The 9749-nt window shown below is 37.2% G+C and overlaps 1 protein-coding gene across 1 annotated transcript in view; it reads right to left on the reverse strand.

Annotated features, from left to right (window-relative positions):
* Window positions 1–9749, reverse strand: part of KIAA1958 (KIAA1958 ortholog) — a 182544-nt gene that overhangs the window by 121243 nt on the left and 51552 nt on the right. The window lies entirely within an intron of this gene.

Genomic DNA, 9749 nt, shown 5'->3' on the forward strand with positions numbered 1-9749 from the left:
GAGATAGGAAGCCTTCCCTAACATTAACACCTTGTATTTGGACTCAGAGACCTCCAAACTCAAGAGACACTGGCCACAGTATAAGAAACTGGCAGCAGTTTAAAGCGTTTGGAATCACAGAAGTCCAGAAAGCTTGAGATATAAGCTATCATATCAAGGGCTGGAAAGCATAAGCTAGATGTTGAAGGGAGTTGGTGGAAGCAGAAGGGAATGCTGGTGGAGCAGAAAAATGGGTGGGTAAAGACACAAGTGTCAAGGGCGGGGACAACACGGAAACTATTGGTTACTTCTAGAATTGGGAAAATATCTTACATATGCTCTTTTCCGTAAAATGCTTGTCTGTCAGATACTGTTCTAAATCTGAGCATTCAGATTAAGACAGATTAGGAAGAAGGATTGGCCATCACTTCCAAAACAGCAGGCCTTCAAAAATCCAATGTACAATAGATGCAAAGGTTACATAGTAGAAAACAAATCTTCCTATGTCTTAGGTAAATATTTTCCCTATGAATTCATATTTAAAAATTAAAGACTCTCCCTGTCTGGAACAAGGAAAAGAAGAAAACTATGATGTAGAGGAACAATCAGTCAAAGAACCAATGGACCACAAAGACTTCCCTGACCCTGAGACCAAAAGATATAGATGGTGCCCACCTACAACTGCTGATGACTCTCAAAAGGATGACAGTAAGGTATCTGGATCTGGTGGATATGCTGTTGTTACTGTGTCACTGCACTGGAATCGATCCAGCAAGTTTTCAGAGGCAGTTAATCACAAGGGAGGAGACTGCCCGTCCTTCTCCTGCAGAAAAGCTGGCGGATTTGAAACTTGCACTTTTGGGATTAAGGCAGCTTTTTTATCTAGGCCACCAGAACTCCCTATAGTGGAGGAGAATGTGGAACAAAACTCAAAAACATAAAAAACTAGGCTGGCTAATTCAGTAGCGATTGGGAGAAGCTCAAGACTATGGCCCTTAGTCACCCTTCAAACCTGGAACAAAACTCACTCTCATGGCTCAACTTTCTGCCAACCAAGCAAGTCTATACAGTAACCAATAATTCCTGGGAAACACTCATTCTTTAGAAGAGTCAACCATGTAAGGTCAAAAGAGCAGCACCTTCCCAAGGACAAAGGTGAAGATAGAAAGGGGTAGATGAGTTAATGGAAATGACAATTACAGGGATGACATAGGGAAAGTGCAACCAGATTGCAGATACTAGAATTAATATTCTAAAACAAAATATGTATGAATGGTTAAATGGAAAAACAATTAGCTCTACTAACTTTCACTCTACTATGGTAAAAAAAAAAAGTTAAAAGGAATCAAGGCTTACTAAAACAAACAAGAAGAAGATTTCCGCTCCCTTTCACTGGAAGCCTATACACTCCGCTGCTGGCACTGCCATAGCCATATCTCTGGTGATCCCAGAGAAGTTCCTGCACATTTTACTAGTACTCAACACTAACATCGACGGGAGGTGGGCAGTGGAAAATAACCTTTGCCAATACTGCCATAAGGGGTGTAGGGTGAAGATATGCTCATGTGGTGCTGAGGAAAGCAAACACTGACCTCACCAAGAGGGCAGGAGAGCTCACTGAGGAGGAGGTGGAGCGTATGATCACCATCATTCAGAATCCACACCAGGACAAGGTACCAGACTGGTTCTGGAACAAACAAAAAGATGTGAATGATGGGAAATACAGTTTGGTTCTGGCCAATGGCCTGGGCAAAAAGCACCATAAAGACCTGGAGCCACTGAAGAAGATCCATGCCCATAGAGGGCTGTGTCACTTCTGAGGCCTTCGAGTTTGAGGGCCAGCACACCAACCACTGGCCGCCAGGGCTGTACTGTGGGTGTGACGAAGAAGAAATAAGTCAACAGACCTTGTCTGTTAACAGTTGGTTTGTGTTTCTTTTTTTTTTTTTCTTTAAAAAAAGGAAAGAGCTTAAAAAAAAAATGTAAATGGCATCAACCATTAACTGTGATTCCTTGCAAATTATTTAAAAACTGGAACACATCTTTGGAAACTATAATCTTGTGCCTGAGTGTACCCAGAAACAGCTATTCTGCAACTTCAAAAGCAGTCACAAACTCAATTTACCTCATCATAAGTTAAAAAAAAAGAAAGAAAAGAAAAAAACACCAGAGAAGCAAAGCTCCTAGATAATGTGATATTTTTAATACAAACTGGTTCCCAAAGGTATCAATTGAGGCCACTAATCTCCTATGAGAGGAATTTGATACTGTCTCTCAAAACATAGCCCATTATCTGCAAGGTCACGGGAATAACAGGAGGAGTCACAGGCTTCAGGTCGTGGGCATCAGGGCCCCTGGGATCAAGATGAGCTCTAGCTGTTGCCCAAAGTTTAAAACTGCAGATGGGAGAAGCTGGAGACATTGTAATTACCAGCATCTGGGAAGCTCACCAGATTCACAGGGAGCTGACTGGCGTTAATGAAGCCATAGTTTTAGACATCAGTTTTCTGTGTTAACCGTTTATACCTTGATTCCTTCATACGTCTAAGTGGAATGAAATTCACCTGTGATAATTTTTTCAGGCAAATAAAATACATTTTAAAAAAGTTACAAATATAAAAAAAAAAGTTACAAATATTTTAAAGGATTTTTTTTCTGCAAAGTATATAAAAATAGATTACAGAGAAATAAACAGAAAGATAATATACATATGTTTCTTGTTGTGTACCATCAAGTCAGAATCAACCCATAGCTGCCCCTCTGGTAGGTTTTCAGACGCAGTTAATCACATGGAAGATTGCCCATATATCTATCTAGATAGATGGACATACAGACAGACAGATGGGCAATCTCCTGTGTGATTTTATATATATATATATATATATTTAAAGGGAGTGCTTATCCCTCTCCAGTATTTTTTTAAATTGGGGGGTGGGCGAGATCAACAACAATTAATAAGATAGATAATCAGGTAGGCAGCTCCAAGAGAGAAAAGATTTAGTAATCTGCTCCTATCAAATGTCATTGTTGTTTACATCATGTCAGAACTGACGCACAGCTGGCCTTGCAGTGGGTTTTCAGAGGCTGTAAATTACAAGGGAGGAGACCACTCCCCCTTGTGTTTCTCTAATTGCTGAGTCATAGCCGATCCTCCAGTGGATCTTCAAGGGTGTAAATGGCTTGAGAAGAGTTTGCTCATCTCTACTGAATGGCTTATGAATTGAAATTTACTCAATGGCACGTTAAGAAGAACAATTATAAATACCCAATAGAAATAAAAACAACCCCAATTTGCATCATGGAGGGTTTTTTTTTGTTTTGTTTGTTTGTTTGTTTGGTTGGTTGGTTGGTTGAAAGTCCTTTTAACACCGAATATCTAGAATGGGACAAAAAAAATCGTACCAAATAAAATGCACTGCAGAATATGATTCTTTTTCCATAATTGAAAAATACACTGCCTTTCCTCCCTCATTAAATGGCAATGTTTTTAATTGTAATATGACAGAAAAGTAGTATCGTACCACCTAACAGATTCACAGTTAACATTAGAGTCTTTTCGCTATTCTTTTATTTATACTTCGGGTCAGTTAATTTCCCCTTAAACAAAATCACAATCAAACTAAATATTACTACTTACATCCTTTATCTCAGGCATTTCCTATGTTGTTGCACAATCATTTGCTATGTGATATTCCATTAGCTCAGAATAAGCTGAACATACAATATATAATGGAATTACTGAGAGCTTCATAACAGTCTCTCAAATATTTAGTTAGAGATAAACATATTAAGCATTCCAGCCTTCTGAAAACTAAACTTAATTTCTGGCAAGCATGGCTGGTAATTACAACCAAAGCCAAATACTGTGGAATCCTTTTCTATACTAGGCAATTGTACCACTCAACATAGATAATTACTGAAACCCATCTTGTGTAATGATATCTGTTCAGCTATTATAAACCATAAAAGTCACCACAGCCAGTGAAAGACAAAAATGTTCTACTATGAATGGCAAAGAGAAAGTTTTATCCAAACAATTTAATAGTATTAAATGGTGGTCATAAATATAATATTTAGTCTAAGAATATCTATAATTATGTATTTCCAACATAGGAAAAGTAGCTATATAAATCATGACCAAAAAAATTAAACTGACTTAACAGTGGAAAAGCTTCATCTATTTAAATTCCAAATTCATATAAATACACCAACTTGTTTTCAAATTCTGTATGAAATAATTCGGGATGAAGAATTTTAAATTTCAGAAATATTTACTAAAGATATCTTGTTGTACCAGGAAAAAAGTATTAAAAAAACTGAGGGAAGTACACCAACAGGAAACAAAAGCCAACTCAAAGAGCAATCACTAGCCAAAGCTGAATTATTGAAACAAAAATTAAATAGTACTGGATTTTAACCCAAAGTATAAAATATTCATGAATCCATACTAATACAGATTGTCACTAAAAGGATAAAAGCCATATACCTATAAGGACCCAATTAATGTTGTTGTTGCTGTTGTTGTTATGTGCCCTCGAGTCTCCTGCAACTCACGGCGACTCTATGTACAACACAACCCTGCTCTATCCTGTGCCAGTCTCACTGTCTCCAACACACCCACCCTCATTACTCCAGTCATTGAATCAATCCCACAATTGGGGGAAATATCTTTAATTTGCTTTTTCTGTAAAATGCTTGTCTGTCAGATACTTCTCTAAACCTGAGCATTCAGATTAAGACAAACTGGGAAGGAGGATTGGCCATTCACTTTCAAAATAGCCGGCCTCTGAAAACCCTATGTACAACAGAACACATGTAGACTAACAGGGTGACTGAGGCAGAGTTTTCAAATATGGAAATACAAAGGAAGAGGAACAGCTGTAAGCAGACACTAGTGATTGCAACACGGAATATGAGAACCATGAATGTAGGAAAATTAGGTATTGTTAAGGAAGAAATGGAACGCATAAATTTTGACATACTAGGTACTTCAGAGATGAGATGGATTGGCATGGGGCATTTTCAGTCAGATGATCATGTAATCTATTTCTCTGGTGAATAAAAGGTGAAGAAAAATGGGTTTGCTTTCATAGTTAAAAAAGTCATTTCTAGAGCCATCTTGAAATACATTATTTTGAGTGATAGGATAATATCCAAACACATACAATAAGTCCAGTGAATACCACTATCATTCAGATATATGCACCAACAACCAGAGCCAAAAAGGAGGAAACAGAAGACTTCTACCAACTTTTACAATCAGAGATCGATGGAACATGCAATCAAGATGCATTAAGAATAATGGGTGACTAGAATGCAAAAGTTGGGAACAGAGAAGAAGGATTATTAGTAGTTGGAAAACATGGACTCAGTGACAGAAGTGAAGCTGGAGATAGAATGATTGAATTTTGCACAATGACTTATTCATTCCAAATATGTTTCATAAGAAACATAAATGAGGTTATACACATGGATTTCACCTGACAATATGCATAAGAATCAGACTGATTATATCTGTGGAAAGAACAGCTGGAGAAGTTCATTATCAGGTGTGAAAACTAGGCCAGGTGCTGATTGTGGAACATATCACCAACTACTCATATGTAAGTTCAAGCTGAAGCTAAGGAAAATTAAATCAAATCCACGGGAACCAAAATATGACCCTGAGTCTATCCCACTTGAATTTCAAAACCATCTCAGAACAGGTTTGAGGCCTTGAGCACCAATGAACGTAGACCAAAAGAGCTCTGGGAGGATATCAAGAGTATTATGCAGGAAGAGTGCAAAAAGTCATTACAAGAACAGAGGAGGGGGAAAAGACCAAAATGGATGTCAGAAGAGACTAAATTTTGTGCTAGAGCATCGCAAAGCCAAAGCACAGGGAAGAATTCAAGATATTAAAGAGCTGAACAGAAGATTTCAAAAGGCAGTGGCGCGAAGACAAAGTAAAATATCACAATGAAATATGCAAGGAGCTGGAGTTAGAAAATCAAAAGGGCTGAAGTCATTCAGCATTTCTTAAGCTCAAGGAACTGAAGAACAAATTCAAACCCTGAGTTGCTATACTTGAAGATGTTTTGGGCAGAATATTAAATGATGCAGGAAGTATTAAAACAAGGTGGAAAGAATATACAGAATCACTGCACCCAATTAATAGAACTTTTATTTTATTTAGGCACTTCTGGTGGCTTAGTAGTAAGGAGTTGTGCTGCCAACCCAAAGGCACATAGTTCGAATCTACCAAGAGCTCCATGGGATAACTATGGGCATTTTCCTCTTATGCTATTTATTGCCTCTGAAAACCCACTGGAGGCTCATCTATGAATCAGTTCTGATTCAACAGTACATAATTTCATTTACTTACCAACTACTAATGTCAATGATGAAGACATTAAACATTTTTACCAACTTTTGTGGTCTTAAATGGATCAACTATGTAATCAAGATGTACTGATAACCACTGGTGATATAATGCAAAGGTCAGAAACCATGCCAGAAATAGCATGACATAATTTTACAAAATAAATGGCCTATCCACTGGAAATATCATTTGTCAACAACATAACCAACTACACACATGGCCCTCACCAGATGGAATACAAAGGAATTCAAATAGACAACATTTTTGGAGATGCTCAATATCAGTGAGAAAAAGGCTAGGGGCTGAATGGAAAACAAGTCCAAGTGGAAACTAAAGAAAATGAAAATAAATCTATGAATGCTAAAGTACATTTTTAGTATATCCAACTTGACCTGAGGCCATCTCAAGAACAGATCTGACGTACTGAACACTAATTACCAAAGACGGGATAAGTTGGAGGATGACATTCTACATCATAAATGAATAAAGGAAGACAAGAAAGAAAGAATCAAAAGAGGTATCAGAAGATATTCTGAAACTTGCTCTTGAATGTAGAGCTGCTAAAGTGAAGGGAAAATATAATGAAGTAAAAGAGTTAAAGTGAAGACTCTAAACAATATGAGAAGATACAGTATTATAATGAAAGGCACCAAGACATGGACTGAGAAAACCAAAAGAGAAGAACATGGATTGCATTTTTCTAGCTGAAATAACTGAGGAGTGGGGGATTTAAGCTTCAATTTACAATACTGAAGGATTCTACAGGTAAAAGATTAAACAAAACATCAAAGAAAAAAAAAATATATATACACACAGCAAAAAGAAATACATACCAAAAATAACTTGTTGATGTTCAAACATTCCAGGAGGTTCCCTTGATCAAGAACTGATGGCACCAAAGGAAGAAGTCAAGCTGCACTGAAGTAACTGAAGGACTCCAGGAAGTGATGAAAGCATCAAGAGAGATGTTTCAATAAATCAATAAATGGATGCAATGCTAGAAGTTTTAATTCCTCTACCCCAAGAAATCTAGAAGCTACCTGGCCAAACAACTGGAAAGAAATCACATCTGTGTCCATCCCAAAGAATGGACAACAGAATGCAGAAGTGTTAACATTATTAACATTACACATAGGTAAGTTTTACTGAAGATAACAGAAAAATGGTTGGAAGGAACTGCCACAAAGTCAAGCTAGATTAAAAAGAGTATGCCAAACACTTATCAAACAGTGCTTATCTGGTATCACTGGTGATGTCAGATGGATCTTGGCTTTAAGTAGAGAATACCAGAAATACACTTACTTGTGCTTTATTGACTATGCAAAGGCATTTAACTGTGTGGATCACTACACTGTCATAGCATAATTAAGGGTAGTTAATTATGCTATGGAGAACCTGTACTATATGAACATATTAGGATTTGAGGAAGACTTATCAGCAATATACATTAAGCAGATAAACCTGTCTTGCAAGAAATGAAGAAGACCTGAAGCATTTACTGGTGACTATCAGAGATTACAGCCTTTAAAATGGGCTAAATCTCAACATCAAGAAAATAAAAGTAAAAAAAACCACAAAAAACCAATCCTCACAAGAGGAATAAAATGTCATGATAGATACATAAAAGATTCAGGCTGACAAACTGATATTTCTTTTTACTTGGATCCACAATCTATAGAAGTAACAGTCAAGAAAAAAAATTTCACATATTACATTGAAGTATATACCTCTTGAGAGGCCTGGTGGCATCATGTGTAATGTATCCAGTTGCAAACCAAAAGATCAGTAGTTTGAATCTACCCAATTCACAGGAGAAAGATGCATGACTCTTCATCTGCAAAGATTTGCAGTTCTGGAACCAAACAGACAGTTGTGATGCAGAATCACTCAATGGCACTGAGTTTTATACACCACCTTATAAAAGATTTGGTAGCATTGTCAACTGTGGTTGTTGTTATTGTATGCCATGAGTCAGAACTAAGTCACAGCTTTTCAGAGTCAGTTAATCACACCGCAGGCAGCTGACCCTCCTTCTCCAGGGGAAACAGCTGGTGTATTCAACATCACATGCCTTGGAGACTGCAGTGCAGCTTCTTACCACTAGGACACCAGAGTTCCCTAGTGAAACTAATGAACTAGTAATAATTACCCACAACAGACTTAATGGCATCCAAAATGCACAACACTAATAGAAATGATTAACTAAATTAACTCACAAGGGAGAACAGACAAATCTCCCTTTCAGAAGAACTGAAAAGAATACATGTAAATACTGTCCCATCAGAAAAGTGGAACATAGTTCTCCACCCATCCAATGCAGAGTGACTTCTTTCCAAAAAATACTAACACGGAAGGAGGATGGGAAAATACCTGAACAATGGAATAACCTGGCAAAACACTACTGTAGTCAGGTAGTGAAGGCACTAACAGCAAGAAGCAATGCTGGAAGCATGCACACTTGATACGATGTGATCAAAATGGCATTTCACCTGTGATTTTCCTCCAGAAACCCATAAACCAAAACATCAAACAGAAAGTCATTATGTCTACTGTGGTTAATAGCAAACAGCCTTCTAGCTAGGGGTAGAAGTGCTTTCACAGGGTCTACAACACTGTAAATCTTTACAGAAGCAGACTGCCAGATCTTTCTCCCCAGGAGCAAAGTGGTAGGTACAAAGTTTTGGGTTTGCAACCACTGAACCATTATTGCTCCCTAAAGACCTTTTAACCCCATTTAATTTTAAGAAAAACAGGACAAACTTAAATTGAAGCACAGACTGTAAAATACCTATCAAGTGCATCAAAACAAACTGTCATAGAACAGAAGAGTCCAAGAGGACACATAACCAAAATCTAATGTATATTTTAATGGGATCTTGCAATTAAAGAGTAAAATTAGGTATAAAGTAAAAAATAAGAATAAAAGCTGTACCTTTAGTGAACGTAGCAATATGGGTTTATTAATTCTAACAAATGTGTGGTAAATAGCAAAACTGAATAATCACAACTGTTCTATAAATCTCACATTGTAAAATGTGAAGTCTGCTTAGAAAATGAAATAAAAGACACATGGCTGGACAAACTTATTAACATACATCTAAATTTCAAGGACTCTTTTTTTTTTAAGTCACTACAGTTTATCAGAATTGTATCCTTTCTCCATACCTAGTCAATCTGTACCCTAAGCATGTTACAGAACACAAGGGGTTCTTAATGTAGTCAATCGCCAGTAAGACAAACGGATTGCAATATCCATAAATGCACTTTATTACACAGATCTGGGAGACAGCGATTCATTACCAAGACTGTCTCCCCATCTGGGACTGGTCATGGGCTTTTATAGGATGGTGAGACATCAACTTACTTAACAATAAACTTTTGTTAGTAAAATCAAAGAATTTCTATATCC

Source organism: Elephantulus edwardii, unplaced genomic scaffold, assembly GCF_000299155.1.
Source record: "Elephantulus edwardii isolate Elephantulus edwardi_28Jun2011 unplaced genomic scaffold, EleEdw1.0 scaffold00297, whole genome shotgun sequence".
In the NCBI taxonomy this organism is placed as follows: domain Eukaryota; kingdom Metazoa; phylum Chordata; class Mammalia; order Macroscelidea; family Macroscelididae; genus Elephantulus; species Elephantulus edwardii.